We start from the raw sequence: 24637 nt of genomic DNA on the forward strand, positions 1-24637 counted from the left end.
TCAACTCACTTCAAATTTCACATTTAATTCTGTGAAGGTTATCTTCTACACATTAACTGAAGTGCAAAATCTTAGGAGGGTGGTGCAAAAACTTTGTCCTTGAACATTCAGGACACAGGACCTTATTACAGTACAGGACGTAGCCTAATTATTCTCTGAATAGGAGACCTCTCCCCTCTCCAGCTCCCAGCACATACCTTAACATTATTTAAATACAATAGAGTAACATAAACCTGAGAATAATCATATAAATGAGAGTAACCTAGAGCTTCAATCAAATTGAGAAAAATAAAAAAAAATGTGTACTGCTAGAGTCCAGTCCTGTTGACTGCATTTTTGCTTAGAAAAAGGAATTGGTCAACAAGCTCAGATGTTAAAGTGCTCCCCTGGGTCGTTACTATATCTCCTTTTTGATGAAAACCGAAATTTACCCACACTTTCGTGTGCATCCGGGTGTGATGGTGAAGCCATTTTCATTTGAATTTGCTGTTGAATGCACGACAAAGCAGCACCGCAACAAGCGCCACCTTGTGGATGTAATACGCAAATGTAAATTATCAGAGTAAACTCCGGGAAAACCAATAGAGAAAACCCGAAAGTAAAACAGATCATTTTATAATGAAATATTGCAATACTTTGCGCTACTGTATCGATATAATTGCGTGCGCAAAATATCGCGATACTGAACAGAATTGATTTTTCTCATCACACTGGTTCCATCGACTAGGATTTTTCAACAGGCTTTGGAATTATTGAAAAAAAAACAAGCTCTGCGATCAACAAAAGTTTATGATACCTCAACACGTTTTGTCCATCAAGATTATTTTCACAAATGAACACAACTTTTATTACTTTTTAACCAAAATTCAGTCGCCAGAAGTAAAAAGTTAAAGGATGTCTATAAACAAACTAGCCTACACAATGGTCCACGACTTCACTGTAGGCCTACGTGAATTTCCTAAGCTTCCGAAAACTCTTTCAGTTTTAAGTAAAAAAGAATAGTTAATAAGAGCACAACCATAAGCATAACAAGGCTGTAAAAGACCCGTTCATGATGACGTATAGCCTCTGTCTCACGACTGCCTCTGTAGCCCCATTTTGTTAGAAACCACCTTTTAAGACACGTAACAGCTTAAAAAAGAATCACAAGTGGGGTAATACTGATGTATTTAATAAAACGTGAAAGTAATTTGTGCTTGTGTTAACCACAGACCTTCTTTTAGCCATTTAACCAAAAACCCAATAAGAAAACCCATTGGAACCAGAAGTGCTAAAATGCTAACTTCCCGATTAGGCCTACAAATTTACGTCATAGCTGCACCACTCTATAGAATGCAGTTAGAAAGAATCCCCCTAAAATTCAAGATATCAGGGCAAAATTGCCTTTTTGTCTCATATTATATGAAATAGTTAAGCAATATCACACGAGTGCTGTTTTTTCCCGAATAGCACAAGTACAAATGGGATATTGATGTTATACAACAGGTCAATAAATACAGAGTTAATATTGTGTTATAGCCTAGCCTATTTAGGCACAGTATTTACCGTTTTGTTATTGTCTCAATTTTGCCAACAGAAATATTACCTGTAAAGCCAGAGCAGAACTGTTGTGCATCTCCGAGCAACACATTTCTGAATGAATCCGCATTCTCAGCAAATCAATCGGTAAACCAATTATTTAATGGTCCATTCATAAAGAGAGCCATTTACTTAATTCCTGAAGGAATCAGCCGTTTGAACGAATCGAATGAATGACTTACTCATTTAGACATTTTCTGACACCTACTGGCAGTTTTAGTTTCTTATTTAAAGTATCACTTTATAAAAATAAAAAAAATTGGGGGAAAAATTAAAATTTTGTTTATTTACATTTACTCATCATGTAATTTCAAACCTGTATGACTTTTATTTTATTTTATTTTTTCAGAACATAGAGGATCTTTTAAATAATACCAAACCATCTCTGGTCTGTAAATATATTTAAATAACAATTCAGACGCAGCTTATGAAAAAAATATATAAATAAAGTCAAGGTAGTTGTAGCCTAAACGTTTATGTGTAATAAATTCTATGTTGAATCAAATTAAATATTTCTTTCTAAAACTACTTTTTATAATGTCTATTAGATGTTTTTCTCATTCAACACAATAATCACTTTAGAATTATCTTTTAGGGATAATTTCTTAACCAAATTTGATGTGCGATTAATTTGCAATTAATTAATCGCACATCATGTAGTTGATTAGATAAAAAATAATTAATTGCTTGACATCTCTAATACAACTCCTTGCTTGTCGTGAAGTTGTAAACGTAGTAATGGCTCTGAATGATTCACTGACTCAGTGTGTCTCATTCAAACCCCTATCTCACAAGTGAGTTTGAGAATCTTCTTGACTGACTCATTAAAAAGAACGGCTTTACAAGAATCATTCAAAGTGGCTTTTCAATTACTGTTGCAGATTTTTTGGTCATATTTATTACAGCTATTTTTGTCACAGTCTGAAGTCCTGACGCAAGTCCAACAATGTTTTCTAGCACTGCACGGATTTTTATAATTTCAATTAAAGCTTGGCTAAAATCTCCTTTTCCCATGTGTAGTGAAACTCTGGATGCCAAACTATTACACATATTACAAAGTACTGTTGCAATGAGGGAACGCAAAACCCTCTGTCCCAGAGGGACAGGTCTGTTCTGCTAATCAATTCGATACAAATTAAAACACTCAGCAAAATGACACAAACTTTGATCTGTGCTGTCGTGAGGACGTACGCCAAAACTAAGAAAGAAAAGGAAATGCATGGCAGAACGGAGTGAGTATTGTTTTAGAATAAACATGAAGGCGAAACAGCTTTCCGCGGATCACTTATCGTTTCACAGCACCATGGGACAAGCTAATGAAATGTCATCAGAGCTAAATGGAAGCTAAGTGGAGGGGAAAGAGTTGAATATTCACGTTCATTTAGATGACAGCTGGGGGAGCCCAGTCATTCATCACACATTGATATTCATTGCATTCTGCAACCCTCTCCTCCCCTCCTTCGTCCTCTGCCATGACAATCAACAGCCTTAGCACCTTTTGTTTTAATTTAATTAAAGGTGTGATTGCCAGGGTGAAAACTTCATTTGCACACATGCAGAGGAGGAAAAAAGAAATAGGAAGGGTCATAAGGAGAAAAGAAAGAACATTAGTCCAAACTAACAAATGGTCAAAAAGGCACATGGGTCAATATTTTTAAATCAAGAAAATCTAGTATAAAACCTTGACATTTTGACTTGCACCAATAAATATTCAAATGAGTTAAAAATCTAAATCATAGAAGAGGTATATTCAAGTCATTGTATTGTATACATGGAAAATTCATTTTTAATAAATGAATAGACAACCAAAAGAATATTAGTGCCATGCCTTTAGCCCAAAACAAAAGGAACATCACATTTGTTCCCTGGTTTGAAAAAAAAGAGAAGTAACTGTGGTCCTGCAATGGTGCTTGAATACAGATGCACACTCCATGCATGACAAAGGTGCAGCAGGTAGGGAATAATGAGTTGATTTGAGATTCAGACCTGGTTCTCCTCTCTGCTCAGGCCCCCAGGCCTCACTCTCTCTCTCCCTCATCTCAGCTAGCTGTACAGTAGGACAGGCTTATCTTGAGAGGGACCTCTGTGCAGCCAAAGGCTCCTGGCCTGCCCTGATTAAAGGAGCACAGCTTTTTACTCATGCTGAGGCTAGATCAATGCTGAGATGCTTTCAGCCTGCCTATATGAATTTCAATTTTTCCATATCTTAGTTCTTGCCTTGTTGCACTGTTAGATCATTATTAGGGGAGCTGGTCCTAGTCAAGCTGTGTGCCATTAAGCAAATGAAGCTGGCCTGGTGAGGATGAGTGGCGTCTTGTTCTCTTTTCTTTTTTAACAGGGCACTAAAGAGCTCTGTCATCTTTATCTTTTATCTCAGAGCTCACCGGTGCTTCTTTCTTCCGATGACCTGCAGATGTGGAGTAGCAAAGGAGTAGAAGCTATATTTGTATGCTTTCCCATGAGTCATTCTGTTTAACATTTTGATGTGGCTATACCCAATAAACTGCACTTACAAAACGAAAATGGCTGATCAATTCTTGTGTTAATGAAGTCAATGGCCTGACTGGTAACGCCAATCATAAGACAATTGCAATGACAATAGTCCTAGTCAAATACAAGGTCACTTGATTGCTAAACATTCCTACTAACAAGAGTCAAATCTTTTCCTAATGGAGTACATGCTGTGTTGTTCAAACCACAAGCACTATTATACTGGTAAGGCTGCACAAGGTTTGCCTTCAACTGTTGGTTAACAGGTTGGGAACAACAAACTGGTGTTTTAGGGCCATTTACATATTGTATTATCATCCGTCTTGGGTGATCCAATCTTAAGTGGTAAGCTCTAAATACAGGTGTAAATGGGGTCCAAAACATTTGTTATCTGAAACTCAAACCACATTTGAAGCTTGCGTTTTCCTATTAAAAACACCATGGAATTAAAATATCATCCCCTTCCTCTTGCAATGACATTGCTTCTCCAGTGATGTGTTTTTCGAGACGAGAGAAAGACAAACTGTCAATCACATGAGATCACAGCAACAGCAAACCACAACAATCCAAATGGCTGACAACATATACATGAACAATGAATTCCTGATGGATAAAATTAAGTCCTGAGGCCTGCCCTACTTTTTGTCTTGTTTGAAAAGCAATTTCACTCGGATACACATCACAATAGTGAAGAAAAGACCATTGCAACTTTCATTTCATGATGACTTCAATATAGAAAACATCACAGATATCAATCAACTATTGAGTTAAAAAAAAAAAAAAAGGTCTGACCACAAAATTTGGAAAATCCTACCTGTACATTAAAGGATTAGTTCACTTTAAAATGAAAATTAGCCCATGAAACTCACCCTCAAGCCATCATAGGTGTATATGACTTTTTTCTTTCAGACGAATACAATCGGAGTTATATTAAAAAATATTCTAGCTCTTCCAAGTTTTATAATGGCAGTGGATGGCAACCAACAGATTGAAGCTCAAAAACGTGCATCCATCCATCGTAAACTAACTCCATTGCTCCCGTGGGTTAATAAAGGCCTTCTGAAGAAAAACGATGAGTTTGTGTAAGAAAAATATGAATATTTAACACGTTATAAAGTAAAATTCTAGCTTCCGTCCAAACGGCCATATGCAGTGTACTTGCCCCTGATGCGCAATTTACGAAATGTATGACGTCAGAAGTGGTGTAGTGCGTCATGGCATAGCGTAAATATCAGCAGTCCGTCGCATTACTCGCATTAGTTGTGCTTTACACTTAAAGCTACAATATGTAAGAATTTTGTGATAAAATATCCAAAAATGACTTGCACAGTGTGATATATTTCCTGCAGTGGTGTACTTACAATATCCCAAAAGTTCCCAAAGATTTTTAATTTCAGAGAAATTCCAATTTTAAATAATGGCTCGTCCCTGACTCCCTGTTCACTTGTCGCCTGTCAATGATGTAATATCCGCGACGCGTTATCCCTGGTTTCCTCTCGTACTGCCATAGTAACCATAGCGACAGACGTGGACAACTGCGTTACGTCTAGCGGCACGCTCACACTGTTGTTGTTTCGTTCAAACATTATGGACCATGGCAAGCTGACTTTGGGACAAAAGGAGAACTAAAACGAGGATCAATATCAGCGTGGCGTTTTCGAGATGCTGAGAGCTCCACGTCCTTGACAAACTTCGACTTGACAGAGACGCCACTCTTGCATATACTTTATTAGACAGGTAACCAAATGTACATAAAACTAATCAATGTTAAATAGGCTAGCTCAACATGATGAAATGTTAGAATATGATAAATTAGTTATTCTAACGCCGGTTTCACACCGCAAGCGTCAGCGGGGCGTGAGCAGCGCGTATTTTTTCGGCGTGCATGTTAATCAATGAGTGCATTCACACCGGCAGCAGGAGCAGCGCGTGAGCGTCAAGCAGGAGCGGCGCGTCAGCAGCAGTGCCGCGATCGTTTCGGTGCCGAGTCTGTTTTTGCTGCGCTGCTCCTACTTAATTAAAGTGAAAGCACACTTTTTATGGACAAAATAAATATGATTTCACACAAAAGTGCCCAAAATGCACATAATTTGCATGTCTAGTGTGTTTTAACAAGAACTGGAGTATGTCTATGTCAGAAAAGAAAATGAGTCTTAAGACTCAAAAATATAGGCTATAGAAAATGTACCCATTAAAACTTGTTTTTATTTCAGTTTGGGTGAAAGTAGGCTATGGTTATGATAATAAAAATAAATAAATAAAGTACACTAGCTAAATGATAAACTTTATTTTAGTTTATTATGTAGGCTAATACTCGGACAGGCTCTAGCAATACCCAAATAAAACCCGAGTTTCCTGTCTTTTTCCCCCACCGATCGAGTTTACTGTCCAGTTCAGTCCAATTTTTATACATGAAACATGAACAAGTGATTTTAAGGAAGAATTTATTATACTATACAATCACAATAAATAAAAAATGACATAGAAAACATGCATTTCTCAAAAGAGCACTATTTACAAAGTTGTAATGAACATTTTTTAATACTGTTTTAAAAAATATATATATATTTCATTGTTTGAAATGGTTCTTCTGTCGGTGTTTAGTAGAGAAAACACGATTTGGAGCTGCTGCTGTGACGCTGCACAAACGCTTCCAGTGCGAATACTCTTGCAGTGAAGATGTAGTTACGCTGATGCGCTGCTCACGCGCCGCTGACGCTTGCGGTGTGAAACCGGTGTAATGTTGATCTAGCTTACTGCTAGTCTCATACAGCCAACAAACTAACACATAAAATAACATTATAACTTTCAACACTCATATGCAGTTTAGTGTGATAATGTAGACCAAGTAAAGCAGCGCTGCATTACCTGCGTTAAGTTTCATTCGTCTAATAAACTGACCTGTGTGAGTATTAATTCAGCACTTGCGGGTAGTTTGGTAGAATGAAATGTCCTTATTCCTTTATATCCGCGGGACTCGCGTGTGGCACTGATATGTGTCTCTCAGCAATCGCGACTTGCTTCATACCACAGTCATGTTAAAAACATCAATGTATTCACTCATCCATAAACATTATTAGATCCTTCGACATGACGACAAGTCCCATCATTCCGCTTATCACTGCGTCATCAACCTACACCTTAGTTATTGTAAGAGGTTAGCGACCCTTAGCCGCACTTTTTTTTTTTACATATTGAAGCTTTAGGTGGAATCTGTATGTCCGTTTGGCCAGAAGCTAGTTATTTTACTTCATAAAGTTTTAAATATTCATCTTTTTCCTACACAAACTCATCGTTTTGCTTCAGAAAGCCTTTACCCCCTGCCGTTTGGTGTTAGTTTATGATGGATAGGTGCAGTTTTGAGCTTCAATCTGTTGGTTGCAATCCACTGCCATTATAAAACTTAGAAGAGCCAGGATATGTTTTAATATAACTCAGATTGTATTTGTCTGAATGAAGAAAGTCACATACCTATAGGATATGGCTTGAGGGTGAGAAAAGCATCATGGGTAAAGATATCATGGGTAGCCTAATCATTTGTTAACCCCTTATCAAGCGCCCCTATTTTTGAGAATTTTCTGAAAACGGCATACCCAAATACAAATGTCTGTAGCTCTTAAACCCTATGGTCCACATTCATAATTCTTGTCTTTTTTTAAACTAGACAATTGAAACTTTGTTACCCAAGAGTCAATTTTAACTCAAAGTTGAATAGGAAAAGAGTAAAACAAGGTAAATTGACATGAAAGTGACTTACGATTTCTTTGAATGAACTTAACTTAGGGAAAAATTGATCAGACTTTTATGTCAAAGGCATGAAAACACCATAAAGATAAAATTGAATGTCTGGACATGTTTTGAGTCAAATTTGAGATTGATACTCCCAAAAATGTAGTTTCTGTAAGCTTTTATTGATGAAAAGTATAGGCGTCCTTTCCAAAAACCTATTTGGAGACTCCAATAGACACCTGATAACCAAATGACATAAGAGTAAACAGTACATACTACATGCATGTATATCAATTCAAGACTGTTTTGCCCATCAAACCACACAATAAAAAACTATTTCAGCAAAACATTTTAACATTTTAACAAAATACCCTTTATTTTGATCAATTCTAATAGCAAAAACAGTGAAATAAAACGTCTATCATTAAATGTATAGCCTAGACATTCCAGAAGTGACCGTTTTCCAACTAATGTATAATATATATATATATATATAAAATAGTTTTAGAACATTTGTAATTAGAACCGTGTTTTTTACTCAAATAAATTACAGTAAACGGATTATTATAATGGATATCCTATTACTTTCTGCTGCTCTTCGTCGCTTCTCCTCTCCACCTTCTTCAAAACACCACCAAAGTATTCTGTAGTCGACGATCAATGGTAGAGATGTTCAGATATAAGCTTTGGATTAAATCCGTGTGTTTATATACTGTCTATGGTTTATTCGAACTCCGTGGGCAAAACAATGCTATGTGTGTGTATGTGTCGGCGCACTATGTGTGTGCGCTCTTGCGTGTGGAATGGCGAAAGCGCACGTGTGAATGAAAAGTTTGCGCTTTGTTCTTGTATTACACGTTTCATGCAAGCAGATTCGTCAATCACTGCATCGATGTTGGTTGGTCAATACTCCCATCAATCAAAACTTTGCTGACTAGACATTGGCTGGCTTTATCCAGGCTTTTATCCAGTTGAAAACCGAGGAGCGCGATTGACAGTTCACGCATCCGGTAAAATGCTCCCTTTTTGTTTTAGTCAATAACAAAGCCTGTGATTGAAGGATAGACACGAGGGAGGGCTCAATTTACCCGGAAGATTCCAAACTACGGGGGAGATATGGCTTTTGAACGTTGGAATCGATATTTCATTGAAAATGAACATGATGGATTACTCTAACTCAAAACGCTCATGTAAACAAAGGAGGATATTTCGTTTTTTTCCCTATTTTGTTGTTGTTTTGGATTAAACAGTGGGATGCATTTTGAAGAGTAGACCCTTACATTGAAATGTATGCTGGTGTTTCTTGGATTCGTCCGAACTGATCTGAACCAGACGCGATCAAAGATAAGTATTGCCGTTCATTGTGTTCATGTTTACAAGGTCAGTCAGTCAGCATTTAATTTAACCCTTTCCTCTCTGGTGTATTGATTGCAAAAACAAGCTCAGAACATGATTCTTGAGTGTTTTAGCTTTCAAATGATGCATAGTTTATGATAGTTGATTGAATATTTGTTATAAAACAAAGCCGATAAAAAGTAATAAAAGTTTAGCCACGCCCCTTCGGCCCGCCCGCGGGCCGGTGCTTGATAAGGAGTTAAATTAATAAATTAATTTAAGTAAAACCCGCAGTTAGACTAAAGTAACAATGAGCATTCACCCAAAAAAAATACTTTTGCTGTGAGGTGAGCAATAAGAAGCTTGTATTTATACTCCAAATAATCATCGGAAAGTAGCCTAAGCAAAGAGCAAGCTGCATCGAATTAATTAAACAGGCATAGGCTAACTACAATAAAATAAACAAAGTTACAACTTGTCAAATAGAGTTCACGCAACCCCGAACATGGTAATGGTATTACGTTTAATGTTTTGGTAGCCTGTATTTTATACTCTGTGTGTGATAGGAAAATGTAGCCTTACCTACAACAACATGGGGCGTTAACAGCTGCACGTAGAAGTGTCGAACCTTCTTCGTCGCTGACAGGATGCCACGCAGAAGCAATTATATCAGGTAAGCTAATTAATTGTAAATAGGATCCTGCCATCTCTTTGCTCTGTCCAAAAGTATCGCAGTAATAAGAAGTGAGAAACATTTCAGACCGTCACTGAATGACTCCGACTGAATCGCGAACCGATTCAGATCGTTATGCTATTCCAATTCGACTCAAAAGAGTGAAGGCTTGTTCAAGTTGAACCTGCGCTGCACAGACCGATCGGTTTATTATTCCGCGAGAGCGATTCAGATCGGTCTGTGCAGCCTCGTTCAAGTCGAACAAGCCTCTTTCAGGAATAGGACATCGTTAGTTTTGATTAGACGACAGAAAACACAGGATATAATTCTTAGTTTGGGGAAAATATCCCGCAGATTAAAAAAAAAATCCCTGAAGCCAAAGCTCATTTGGATCAAATTAGCTACTTTTTTTTGGATCGTAAAGGGACATAAATGTTAGAATACTTCGCTCTGTTATTGCTTTCTAGTTCAACAAGTGAGATTAGCATTGTGTCAAACGTTGTACGAAAGGATCAGCACAGCTTTTTGAAAGTGGAGTTGTCAAACTGTGAGTATACAATGGAAAGTATTTCAATATGGAAAATCACCGGCTTAAAAAGTTATTAATATAAAAGGAATTTTCCTAAAGGCCTAGTAGTTTCAAACGACAAAATATTGACAAGCCTATTGAGTCTGGTACACTAATTATGTTATGTTTATATCTTTATATTTAATGCATGGGTATTTGCATGAGCATGCATTGTGTCTTTCTTGGTAAATGCATAGATTGTTCTGTCAAGTGCAGTGTGCTTTGAAACTAATCTTATCAAATTGAAGATATGTTTCCACTTCAGAGTTGTCTATCTATCTATCTATCTATCTATCTATCTATCTATCTATCTATCTATCTATCTATCTATCTATCTATCTATCTATCTATCTATCTATCTATCTATCTATCGCTGGCCCTAGTTAAATACAGTTATGATTTGTTGAATTTCAATTTATTATCATTTTACTTTCTAATTTTATGCAATTCTACATCCTATTTGCTAGCTCAATTCAAATTCAGTGATTGACTTTAAAAGCCATTCTCAATTTAATTCTGAATGGTACACAACCCTGATGGAGACACATGTTGTCTGCAGCTGCAGTCTTTGGCCGATGGCCCGACTTCTAGGTTAATTTGGTCTGGCTTCCCACATCTTAACCAAGTATGCTGTCCAACCTCCCAGCAGTCTAAAGGGAACCTGGACTCAGGTCAAGCCCTCAGCAGTTTAGTAGTGGAAATCCTCACCGCTGCTCTTGACATGTTAAAAAGCCCATTTTCATCTATTGTCCAGAGAAAAGCAGGAGGAAAGGACTCTCTGTAGCAGTAAATCACTGTAAACATCCAGGTAATAGAGGCTCTTTTGTGTTTCCTGGCCATGGTTGTTAACTTGTTATATCTGGCTTTTATGTTAATAATCAGACACTCACCATCTATGCCAGCTTTTCGTATGCGCATTCGCTATTTTGACGAGCTTGTTGAAAAGGGGGCGAATCTCCAAAAAAGGGGAGGGGTATTTTTGCCCCTGTTACCTGAGGGGATTTTACCCCACCCTGCCCAATTTTCACCTACCTCTGTTTACTCGCAGTCCTCTCTGTATGTCACAACATTTACATGTCTTTCCTTTTGCTTCAATTTGTATGTGTTAGATAAGAAAAAAAAATTGAGGCATGGAAAAAAATGCTTAATAGAAGAGCAGTCCCCCTGCAACCATGAAACCCCTCTGCTGGCCAGCCAATGGCCATTCAAGGCAGAACAAACAAAAATCAAATGGGAGCTATGCTTTTAGCTTTTCATTCTAGCCGCAAAAGTTTCCAGCTGCTTCCATAATTATTACCTTTTAAAGAGAAGGAAAATGGCGGGTTAATTCACACAGTGGCTTTCTCTATCTTTTTTGTCTCTTTCTCCCTTACTCCCTGCCTCATTCTCTCCTTCCTCCACTCTCCACCCCAAACCAAAACAGGTAAGCTCCACTGTTAAATGAAGGCCTTTTTTAGTTGTAATTTGGTTTGAAAACCCTCTGGCCTGCCCAGATTATTCTTAGTCGGCTCTCTGTTTCCTGTCGGTAAGAAGGAGGTGCACCTTGTGCACAGGGAGAAGAACAATACGGCCTTGTCCCAGGTTCCTCTGACCCCCTGCTCTGCTTGTCAGTCTGTAATTGTCATGCAAGCCCTCCTCTGGAAACAAAAGGCCTCGATGGGCTTTGTGGCCCACCAGGACCCCAGCATTGTTATTGAGTCCCCTGTGAGTATTTGCTCTTGAGTTTCTCAACCTGTAAGACCTTGATGCTGATGGTTTTGTTAATCTGTCGTATAGTACTTAAGTATGTGATCTAGTTTGAGTTGTACCACCATGTGGGCTTGATTTACATCAAAATTGATAAAAAAAGCCACAGTAAGAATAAGGTGCATTATGAGGTTGGCGTACGACGGAGGGTGTGTATCTGGAATGCCCTGTAATTGTATTCGTTTGCTTACTATATCATTGTGTATTTAAGGGGGTTTGGGGGTCAGTACATGTACATGGGGAGACATAGCTCTGCGTTATTGTTAAAGCCTGGGTGATGGATGGCTGTGGTCGCACATGATCCCAGCCCCTTCTGGAGAGGGCATGGAACAACTCGGCTTCATATTGTCCTTGTTCTGTGTGACAATGGGCCACTTGTGGGTCTGACACTCTTCACCTGTTAGTCAGCCTCATTCGTATGAAAATACTACCCTGCCACAGTTTCAGCACTGTAGGTGCTTTTTCCTTCAGGCCTCTGTGTGTATTTAGACAATGGTGGCCATTACAAAGTGACACTTGTAATTGAGAGCTTTTCATATCAAGCAGAGGTCGATGTCTTTCAGAGATAGAATACATTCAGCCGCCGACTGATCTAAAGTTATAGACAAACTAGATGTTACTTGATGAGTTTCATTTATTATTATTTCAATATTTTTAGAATATGATTATGTAGGTATAGTTCAGCTAAAAAAATACTGTAATATTAATCAAATAAATACAATAGGACAAATGTATATGTTTGTTGATAGCATTTCTTTTATCAATGCTGTAGAACAACTGTACCTAAGAAATGACATAATAATAATTACAATTATAATAATTTAACAACAGCAAATGAATAAAAATAATCATATTTTGATGGTGTTATTATTATTGCATATATTTGATATCTTGTGTTTCTTCAATTTCTGGTCCCTTTATATACATGATTTTAAACTTTGTGTTTTTCAAATCTACAAACAAACTGCAAAAAAGTTAAATCTACTATCAGACAGACACGGTATATTCAATCAAAACATATTATGTATTATAATGTGTTACTTTATATTTGTGTTGATATTTGGTAAATCAATGCAATAATGATATTTATTATTATCTCCTATAGGTCTCCAAGGGGTCTGAAAGTCTTGCATGCAGCTTTCATAAAAGGAAACATCTGCTTGTAATAGTGGTCCTGCTCCAGCGAGGCTGAGGGGAGTCAGGCTGGCTGAGGTGACTGACAGCTTCCCTGGCCCTGTTGTGCCTGGCAGATGTGGAGGTGTCACAGTAGTGATGAATTGTTTACACTCACCTGTCGGCCACGTCCTTCAGCGTCGGGGGGATAGGCCCGAGCGACGGGAAAGGGGTGGCGGCACTGCCACAGGGTCAACAATATCTTCAGGTGCGTGTATGAACAACCGCGGAAAACGTGTCAAACATGGATGTTCACACAGCAACATTCGCAGGTGTGGGGATTTTCAGTGAGGGCAGGTGTTTGCTATGTTTTGGATATATGCTTGGTGTGTGTCTGTTTCGTCTCAGTGTTGCCGGTGCGCACTTAATGGCTCGTGTCCTACAGCGTAATTAAATTCTTTTGTGAGAACGGAAGTGTTTTTGCAAATGGAGTGTATTTTGCACAACTTTTCATATTCCTGCTGAGAAAATTAGCATGTTAATGAGCACGTTGTTTACTCAAAAAATGTGAGGGAGATTTTTGTTCTCTTATATTTCTCCCTCCTCATACAATATTCAAAAATAAACCGCAAAAAGAGGAAATCAAATATTCAACTACGATTCCATGACAGCTAGCGAGCACGATTTTGAATGGGCCAAACCCACAGCATGTTCCTCCACGCCAGAGCGACTAAACGAAGCCGTTACGCTGTCCAGTACGAGCATGCACTACGAGTAATACAGTAATATGCCGTGACAAAAAACAGAACAACAATATTCAGTTTGACAGACAGCTCAATTAAGATGACGTCCGCTTGATTAGAATCTCTCCCAAACCCATATTTACTTGATTCTGGTGTGTCATATCACTACGGCCCGATCGTACAGCGAGCGATGACAACCATCATGTTTTAATCCGCTGCATCACTCCAGAGTCATACGCTATTCCATTTTAACTGCTTCTGCCTGGGCTATTCTCCCCATTGTTGATTTATTCATTATTAACAACCGTTCCCCCCTTTCAGATCAATGTTGCAAAGCGGCCCCCTGAAAATGTGGACGGGAGCTCTCTTCAAAGTGGCCATGCTCGAGTATTCAGCCATCTGTGCTCAGACGCACAGCAGTATCTGCATTAAATAGCCCCCTTAGTAACAAGCCACGGAAAAGCTATCTGCTCCGTGATACGTTCAAACCTCATTGACTGTGAAGGGAGACGCATCAAAACTATTCTTTGTTGCTATGGCAATGGAGACCTCAATAAGTTAATCTTTGCCATTTTTTTCTCCTTTTTTGTGCCAGGCTCAGTGGTAGTCAAACGTGTGTGTGTGTGTGTGTGTGTGTGTGTGTGTGTGTGTGTGTGTGTGTGTGTGTGTGTGTGTGTTGCCCTATTCAGATGGCTTGCGGCCCCCCCATTCCAGTAGTTTCGTCACAAATCAATGTAGATGGTTCTGAGAACTGGAAAAAGAGGGATAACCATAGTGGGATAGCGCTACGGCCACTGAATGACTGTCTATTTGGCGATTTCCATCTAGAAACAACTTGATATATATTTAGAACTTGTGATTTTAAATACATTTTAAGTCCTACAGTCGTGCTGGTTTACAAGTATAGTATTGTAAATAGCATCTTTGAGTAGAATGACTGTTGGAATACAAATGTGGCTGTGTATGATTGAAGCACGGCGGAGTTTGATCAGATGTGCTTCGAGGAAAGTTTCCTTTGATCCGATCGCTACCAGGGTGAACAGAGTGAAGTCGTGAATGGACGCACTCTCAGGGAATATCAATGTAGCGCTAGTCGTCTCTGCCCCTGACTGCCTGCTAGCATGTGCTAATTCACAACGTAGCTCAGAAAATGGGCTATCTGAAAACCTGAGCCTCAAATTTCACATTTCATCATTTTCAAAATACCTAGACTTGCGTTCAAATGCCATCTGACCGCTGACAGTGATGAGGCTGTGATTTTAAATATCATAACGTGCTAATGCGCAGCTCGTGAAGGCTGGGATTTATTGCTTTTCTAATCATTCCGAGTGTTCTTAGCTGTCGTGATGTGTTGCGGCCTCTGTCGAACACAGCTGCGCTAATGTAATTCTGCTGAGATGAAAGGGACCGGCTGGGAAGTGTGGTTTACTGTTGCTGTGAAACATGGACAGAACGTAGCCAATTAGATCTGCTAAAGTGACATGATCAAGCAGAAATACTGTGTGTGGCTTTTTTAATGGCTGAAGTCGGCTCTGATGCCGGATCACTTTAATGGCTGCCATATGCCATGTTTGGTTTGGCTGGTTTCCCGCAAGATGTTGTGCTTGTGTTTTGCGGCTTTTAGGATTGTCAAGATTTCTCTCATGTCATGTTTAATGTTTCTCACTGCTGTTTGTGAATATGGACGGACACCTCACATGTCATTGTGACAAGCACACACCAGTCTTGAATGGATTTTCCAACCGTTTCTGAAGAATATAGACTTTCAGCAGTGAAAACAAAAACATGATCACAGAGAGTTTCTACTATTGTTATTTATTTTAAACATGACACATTGTTTAAAGGTTTAGTTCACCCCAAATGAAAATTTTGTCATAATTTAATCACCCTAATATTGTTTCAAACCTGTATGACTTTCTTTTTTCTCAAAAAAATATGTTTTGAAGTATGTAGGTAACCCAAACATTTTGGCAACCATTGACTTCCATAATATGGAGGATAAAAAACACTTTCTCAAAATATCTTTTATGTTCTGTAGAAGAAAGACATTTTTGTAACAACATGGTGGCCAATATTAATTTTTCATCCTTTTAAATTCTGAAGAGACAGCGATACAAATGCACTCAAAAGGGTGAGTGTGTATTTGTTTTGTGGAATAAGAGCAAAGAACCCCATTTGCAGCATAAGTGCCAGGTAAATACATTTGATATTATGGCCCCTGCCTTTTGAGGGTGGGGGGGTTCATCAGCCCCCTTGCCCCATTGTGCCCTATTTAAAAGGGTTTGTCATGAATGTGAGAGAGCCTCTTTTCCCCTACTGCTCTCCCCTGGAAATGGAGATGTAATGACATTTGCAGCTAAAAGGAGCTCATTCACAGTTTGTACAGTTTAAGAATTCAAATGAAGTGTTTTCTCGTGCTGTATTGCCTGAAGGAGCATTCGAGAGAGGAAAGCAGATTTCTGAGGATTACTTCTCCAGGTTCCCTTTATTATGTTAAGAGTCTGTAGTAAATGGGGATGAGGGAAAAGTGAGTTAAAGTAAAGGTTGTGTGTTGAGGAGGGGGCACGTATGCTCCTCTGCAGGGCCTCAATGGCATGATAACAGTGATATTCGACACAGTTTACACACACACACACACGCACGCACACACGCACGCGCACACACACACACACACACACGCACACACACTGACACACAAATGTCAGAGTGTGCTGCAATGAGGTTGTTCACAGTCATTGGCAGTGAAACACCTGTTTTCACCCCCACCAGCCCCTCTCTGGTTTGTTTTAAGTAAATAGAGACCTGTGAAGGGAAAGTGAGTGACATTTTGGAGAGCATGAACTTTTAATTGTGGTTAATTTGTAAGATGTCACAACATCTCGGTTGGCTAAAGTCTGTGCTGTTGTGGGAAGCAGAAGAAATTGTTCCTCTGGGAATGTTAAAATAATATAAATATAAAATGTATATATATAATATAAAATGGCAAATAATATTAATTATGTGTAAATGATATTAATAATGAGATTTATTCATTTGTAATTAATATAAAATAAAAAATAAAAAATCATCATCATAGAAAAAATTATATACTGTATTAATTTCTTACTGTGTGTAATAGTTTCTGGATAATATTTCTTTATAATATAAAACATAGTAAGTTTTGAAATTACTCCAGTCGTCAACAAAACAAAAAACAATCTGGTATTAATTGACTATTAAACCTGTTAGATCCTTTTATAAACAAACACTTAACTTTTTGGACAAGAAATCAATTAGATGGCATCATTTAAAAAAAATAGTTTGCTTAGTTTTGAAAATTTTATAAATTAGTCTAATATTAAAATGTTTTTAATATAAACAATCTTGCACCAGATATCATGGCAATTAATATTCAAACAGAGTAATAAGGGGATCACTATAGAGGTGCAACTAATCAGAATTGCATTGTATCGATGAGAAAAACTTAATTTGCACAGTCCTTAGTTTAGTTAAATGTGCACTGCTTTGGAACAGTTTGCCAGTTGAACTGAAAATGCTAACAGAGTTGAGCATAATAATAATAATAAATAAATAAACCGTTTCATACAAAACCAGGTTTGTGAACATTGATGGTTGCACATACATAGTCTCAGCTTCTTGTTATTATTGAGTTTTTTTTAAAGCCTCACCAGGGACTGGGGCTGCAAATAAGCCTTTGGCTAGAAGCCTGTATATATAGCATCGGCTGCTTGAAATTGTAGCAATATTATTCTGCATTCCCTGTTAAATAAACAAATCAAATAAATAAATATTCCTTGTATTTACCCCCAGTTTCATAGACAAGGCTTAAGCCTATCCCAAACTAAAATGCATGTTTGAGCTGTTTTAACTGAAAGCAATTTGCACTGACATATCTTAAAATATGTCAGTGCCATTGTTTTGTCTCAAGATGCACACCAGTAATGTTGTTTTTTTCTAAGTCACATTTATAAAAGCTACTTAAATGCCCTATTCGAACTAAGGCCTAATCCTGGCTTAATCTAAACCCTGTCTGTGAAACCGGGGCATAATTTTAAAATTTGGTAATCTTGTAATGTCAATTTTTATATTTACAGTATAACTTCCTCTCAGTCTTCCAAAATGCAGTGGGGATGTCCGAGTGCAGGATCATCCAAGCAGAAATTAGCAGACAGACACTGTGTTCTCCACAGTTTCATCTTCAGCGTGCAGATCACATTTCCACCGGCCTGCGTCTTGTACCGCCCTGCCTTCCTGCTCAGCTCAGAGTGTCTTCTTGGCGTCAGGCTGTAATTAACCATTCCCTTCACTACCACTGTTCTCTGATCTAGATGGGCCCGGAGGTCTGCCACGGTACCCACCGCTCTGTTTCAAGCGAATATCTCCAGCTTTGTTCACATGACGATGAGCTGCTCTGAAGAAAATGGGTGGGAATGAGCATATATAGCGGAATTTCTTTGCCCACCTACACTGTCTTTCTCTCACACACGCATATTTACTCGCGAGTGAACATGCTCTGCTTCGAGCTGTAAAGGTAAAGCCTTTATTATCTCGGCAGGCAGCAGAAGGTGTCACCTTCATCGGACCTGACACACATGCTACTCAAACCATGGGAGACAAGATCAGGGGTAAATTAATCGCCAAGATGCCAAGGTCAGTGTCGTGCCCCCATGAGCGTGGGCTGGTCAAGGTGAGGAGAGTTTCATACACACACAAACACATGTCTATTCTTCCAGCCACCTCAAATGACTCATCTCACGTCTGTCATTCCGTCACAGGGGCATCGGCACTGATGTGTGTGTTTATAAAGACTAGGTGTTGTCAGTTAGCTGTCAGCTCTGGGAATAACAGATTAGGCCTTTTTTGATACGTCGCCGCTGTTGCAAATTCTTACCTACCATGAAATGAGATCCAGGAGCTCACTGTTTTTGGATGTGTGTGTGTGTGTGTGTGTGTGTGTGTGTGTGTGTGTGTGTGTGTGTGTGTGTGTGTGTGTGTGTGTGTGTGTGTGTGTGTGTGTGTGTGTGTGGTGGAAGGGCCGTTGCTAATGAGGGATGTTTTGAAAACATTTAGAGCCCTAATGATGCTGCTGCAAAAGCAAGCCTCTTCCGGGGGCCGTGATTTAATATGGTTAGCGGCTGTGGAAAAATTGTTTCACCCAATTTAAGTCTTGCGTTCCTGTTGTTAAAATATTGGGGTTAGAGGCTAACACAAAGATGAGGAGGTGAACAACCCTGCGGAATGTGTATGTGTGTGTGTAATTCTGAAAGTATGAAAGAGTATTAAACCTCGTTCAATAGCAGCTCTGCAGATTCTCAGTTCTCGGTTTTGTGTCAATAGCTCTTAATTGTCTGTATTTGGCAAGTTTAACACTTCCTGACTTGAGTGGCCTCGCCTGAATGCCCTTGCATAGCTAAAAATGAATGGGGATAAAGGAAGGGCCTAAATGCAGAACAAACACACACACATACACATGCATGCAAATATATTCAAAATCCATAGTGACCGAATTAAACATGCCAAGAGAAAATTTCCCACCGAGAAATTTTGAGATTTTAGCTGCGCCTAGTTCTGTCCGCCAGCCAATTTTCCATCAGGAATCTCTCATTAGCAGATGTTTTTGGCCACAACACACACACACCTCAGTGTGATCTGGTGAACCCTAAATTTAACAAGCACTTACCAGAGCAGACGAGTTAATGAAAGGAAATTACCTTTTCTGCCAATTTCCCCCTTCCATTCAGGTGCCTTTTACTTCACAATTTAAAATGACAAATACTTTTACTTTATGCTAAATAAACTGATAAATCTTTCCAGGAATTGAATGAGTCAGGTATTAATTGCGGTCAGATGGTCTCATTTATATCTCCGTTGCTATGCTGTCCAATACTCAATTGCAGACTTGTCAGAGGATTTCTTACAGTGAAATGTAGTTTTTAATCTCACTCACATGAACATCCAATTTTTTCATTACAGCTTTTGAATTGTCAAAATATTGGATAATTGTCTTTGAATTTCTTTGCACAATTCTAGCATCCATTTTCAGCTAAAACTGCAATATGTTTGATTAGTCATTTTAGAAGATGGCGATACAGGATGAAGTTTATTTACACCGCTGTCATCTGTTCCCTGCTTAGCAACAAAGCCAATGATTTCCACATAAGAGCAGTGGGGAGACAGAGGAGGATTGGGTAGACGGCCCCTCCAGAGCCCGCTGAACTGAAGCCGCGGTTGGGTGTTTTGGCCGGTCTCGCCCGGCCGCCCCACAGCAGGTTTGAAGCCTCCTCTATCACTGCCTCCAATCAATAGAAGAGCTGCTCCCCCTGCTGCCTATCTCATGCTACAACTTCCTCTTCCCTCACCCCTTCCACTGGCACACATCATCACTCTTCACATTTCCTCTCCTTTTATCCCTATTTCCCTCTCTTTTTCTCTCTGCAGTGAAACAGTCAGGATGATCCTGATGATACTCGTTTGACAGTGGCTGACATGAGCAGAGGACTATCAAGGAAGGCTAGTCAGAGTATTCCTACGAATACAGCTGCTGTTTTCTGGCTCTGTAGCGCTGCGTTCGTGGGTTAAATTTACTAGTACTGACGCTTGCTTAATTTAATCTCCTGTTAGAAATGTTTCTGCGTGCCAACATAATAACTGTAATCACCTTGTCATCAAGTCCCATTGAACTCAATCATCCGCCTCTGAAACGTACGATTTTCATGTTTGACATCCTACTGGGTCTTCATGTTACTCTGTGTTCATCTGATCATGCTTGAGAGCTTTAAATGGTTTTTTTTTTAGGCCTCTTCACTGTGATAGTACGGATTCCATGTAATATTAAACGTGGTCAGTTGTCATACTCTTAATTTTACTTGATCAAAGCTTCAAATTAAGTTGCTCTCTGCTGGTAGGCTTTGCTTTTAGTACGTGTTGTGATTGTGTGAAAGGGAAATTTCTAAAGCAATTAATTCAAATTTTCCCAGAATTTCCTAGCAAACAGGGCTGAAAAACAAGATTATAATGTAGTTCTAAAGATTTTGAATAGATTTAAAGCTCACCTTAACATTTTCACAGTTTGACTTCACACTTGGTCCTGTGTGTCTGTTCTCATTAAGATTTTTTTTTACATTGGGTTTAAAAGTAATAATTTGTCTTTTTAAAATAGAGTTTTCAAGATCATACCAGTCTGATTTTTGTGAAGCTGAACTAATAGACTTAGCTAATGTGATTGTCTAAATTATTTTATTCAGCAAGGATGCATTAAATTGAGATGGAATTGATTAAAGTGATTGCATGAAATCAAAAGTGACAGTAAAGACATTTAATGTTACAAAAAATATATATCATTTTTTTTAATTATGTTCTTTTGAACTTTCTATTAATTGAAAAATCCTGAAAAAAAGTATCATGGTTTCCATGAAAATATGAAGCAGTACAGCTATTTTCATCATTGACAATAATGAGAAATGTTTCTCAAGCACCAAATCAGCATATTATAATCATTTCTGAAGGATCATGTGACACTGAAGACTGTAGTAAGGATGCTGAAAAATCAGCTTTGCCAACACAGGAACAAATTACATTTTAAAGTATATAAAAACAGAAAACTTTTTTTTTTTTTATTGTAAATGTTTTTCACAATATTACTGTTTTGGCTGCATGTTAGTTCAAATACAGCCTTGGGGAGCATATGAGACGTCTTTCAAAAACAAAATCCTTCTAACCCCAAACTTTTGAATGGCAATGTATGCACTGTTAATCAGACTACAATTGGTGGATTGGAGGTAATGCCTGACACGCATTTAATCCTTCAAATATTAAATGGCGCATTGTGTCATGTTGTACAGTGCATGTTAACATACTGACTGATGAACACATTGTGCCCGACAATGTTGGATCTTCTCCTAATCACCCTTTCATTCTCTCAAACAGAAGCATTCTGTCCAGTCCCCCGTCCATTGATTGGACGCGCCATAAGCCCCAAGAGGAAGCTTATTTGGGCCTGGCTGCAGCGTGTGGGTGTGTTAGGGAGCACAGGGTGGTCCTGTGGGCTAGAGAGGGCAGCTAACTGGAGTAAACAGGACTCAGCAGGCTTAGTGTTTGTGTTTACTCTGCTGGAGAGGAGGCCATTAGAGCAAACAGCCAGCGTTTCTTCACATGTTGCTGAAAATCACCCCAACCTTCATTCACTCCTGTTTGGCACTACTAACACCCAGCCAGTGTGCCCAGATGGCCCCGCTTTCCAGATCTCTCACTGTTTCTGCCCTCTCTCCCCTCCCTCCCCGCGCCGTGGCGTCATTAAAAGTGTCTGTGAGAGGAGGTGTAAAAACCGGGTGCCGAGAGGGAGCAGAAAACAATTTAGTGGCATTTAAAGATAACGTCCTCCTCTTATTTACATGGCCTATCTATCTAATCCAATCTAGGCTGTGTCTGCATTTTTAATTTGCACATTCAAGCGAGCTTCAGAGAGGAACCTAGGCTTAATTAGTTTAGTTATCTCCCGTCATGAATGGATAAAGTTCCCACACTGCTGGTGTTTCAGATGAAGCCTAATTGGATTTTGAGGCCAAAAACAAAAGGAGAAATAAAAGAAACGAAGGGTTAGATAACAGAGGGGAAGACTGAATTGATAAAGTGAAAGGGGAGTGAACTGTAGTCACAGCTGAGGAGAGAGACAATATGTGGTCGAGATCCTCGTTCGAGGTCAAAGCCAATGTAGGAGGGTCTATGACATCTTTCAAAAGAATGAAAACATATCATTTAAAACGTTTAGAAATGTACTCTTTTCTTGTTTGTTTTATGTGGTTTTGAAAATGTTTTTTTTAATGTGATGTAACCAAGCATAAATCTTCAAATATATGTGAGTCAACTTAATATAATCTATGAAATTCATAAATATTTACGTTCACTTGTATGACATTGTATGTCTGAACTCAATTTGTTATTTACCATTTTAATTTCCCCCAAAACTGCTTAATGGTTTTCTTTTCAAGAATTGTATTCTTTTAATTATTTGATTTCTGAATTGCTTTAAAAAAAAAAAGCATCTCATCATTTACAAAGGAACTCTCTGAGGCAGATGAAGAGATGCACTCTAAATCATTGCTGCAGTTTTGTCTTAGGTTTATTAGCACATCTGCTTTCGATGTTTTCTGTGCTTTATATATAACTGAAACCTTTTGCATTTTAAATGACAAAATTTAGAACACCCCCTCAAGACCCCTTCAGGGGTTTCGGTGCAATTTGCCAGAAACTGCGCATTAAGAATTCTTAAAATCCAGGCCTCAAGAAAAGTAAGCCCACATTCGGTTTTAAATCTCGACCAGTTTTTGCCAGTATCCCTTAATAAGACGGTTTCCTTAACTATAGCAAAAGTGTCAACATGTTTAAAAATCATCATTCTTAAAGAGACAACTGAGCCTGAGTAAATCAATTATTGAACATTACCCTTCATTGTGATATCTGATTCGAACAAGGTCAAGGGAATTATTAATAACCTTCTGTTCTCTTTCACAGGCACGTTTACAAATTAGCACTTCTCACAGGCCTGGGACCTGCTTTATGGAGCCGAGTTTTCTGAGCAGCCTGAAAGTGTGAAAGAGTTCCAGAGGGCAAAGCATTTGGAGAAGTCTAGATAATGAGAATCTTTTGTTAATGCCATTGAACTCGATTCAATTAGTGAAAAGGGCCAATGTTTGTGATATATATAGCGTGCACAGTATACATGTGTTTCTGTATGTAATTGACTTTGTAAGCCCTCAAGGAACAAACTTTTAGCAGTTTCAAACATTCAATGTTATCGTCAAGCACAATGGAGAGCCAAGAATGTTTGTCTTTTTTCTCTTTCTGTTTCTTTTTCTTTAGCCAAGTGAGCTGTTTTTGGGGCTGATCTTGTGTGTGCCTGTGTGATGTATAGATTAATTAAATAAGCATATTGATTCCTGTTCTGGCAACACAGAGTGTGGGGTTTTAATTAGCCCACGCTTGAGTGTGTTAAAATTCCTGTCTTATCTGTGTGGAACCAAGTGGAACTGAATGCATGAAGGCTGCTCATCAACTCAGAATCTCCAATAACCTTTTTAGTTGTTTGTTTTTGTCTGACCCAAAACCCAAGTATGTGAGTATATTAAACACTTCCATTCCTAATACTCATTTTAAATGCATTTATTTGTGCTTACTGCCACCCATGTTATAAAATGAAAGGAATAAAATATTATTTATGTAGCCACGTAAAAACAAAATGTTTGAGGACACTATATTTACACACACGTTTTAACATCAAATGGAACATGATGCAAAAACCTAACGTCCAGATTGTGTTAAGGTATTTAATGTCTCAAACGTGTCTTGTTCCTACAGCTTGTGATTTAAAGGTTTGTTGGAAGCCCTTCGTCTCTCTCTCTTGGCAGCAGACAAGTGTACCGGCACATTTTTGTGCACATCCAAGAACCTTCTGTCCTGCCTACTGATACCTCGATCTGGTCTCCCTTAGCCATCTTGTTCTTCATACATTTTTCAGCATGCTGTGATCAAAGCTCACCACTGAATTTGTGTTCTGTTGTAATGGCCAAGGACATAACATAAAAATCTACTTAGAAAATGACGATCCATCTTATATCAGGCCTAGTGTTGACATGGCTTGTTTCTGTGTGGGTTTTTAACATGATT

At 38.6% G+C, this 24637-nt stretch overlaps 1 long non-coding RNA gene across 2 annotated transcripts; it reads left to right on the top strand.

Annotated features, from left to right (window-relative positions):
- The first annotated feature begins 7613 nt into the window (after positions 1-7613).
- Positions 7614-24147, top strand: LOC307002007. Of its 2 annotated transcripts, none has more exons than XR_013798388.1 (6): positions 7614-9805; positions 13225-13500; positions 18070-18399; positions 18531-18662; positions 20110-20244; positions 23486-24147. It is a non-coding gene; the product is annotated as an uncharacterized lncRNA (long non-coding RNA). The 2 variants fall into 2 exon arrangements; XR_013798389.1 differs by lacking the exon at positions 7614-9805 and adding an exon at positions 10074-10352.
- Positions 24148-24637: the final 490 nt, after the last annotated feature.

Source organism: Phoxinus phoxinus (genome assembly GCF_949152265.1).
Source record: "Phoxinus phoxinus genome assembly, chromosome: 7".
In the NCBI taxonomy this organism is placed as follows: domain Eukaryota; kingdom Metazoa; phylum Chordata; class Actinopteri; order Cypriniformes; family Leuciscidae; genus Phoxinus; species Phoxinus phoxinus.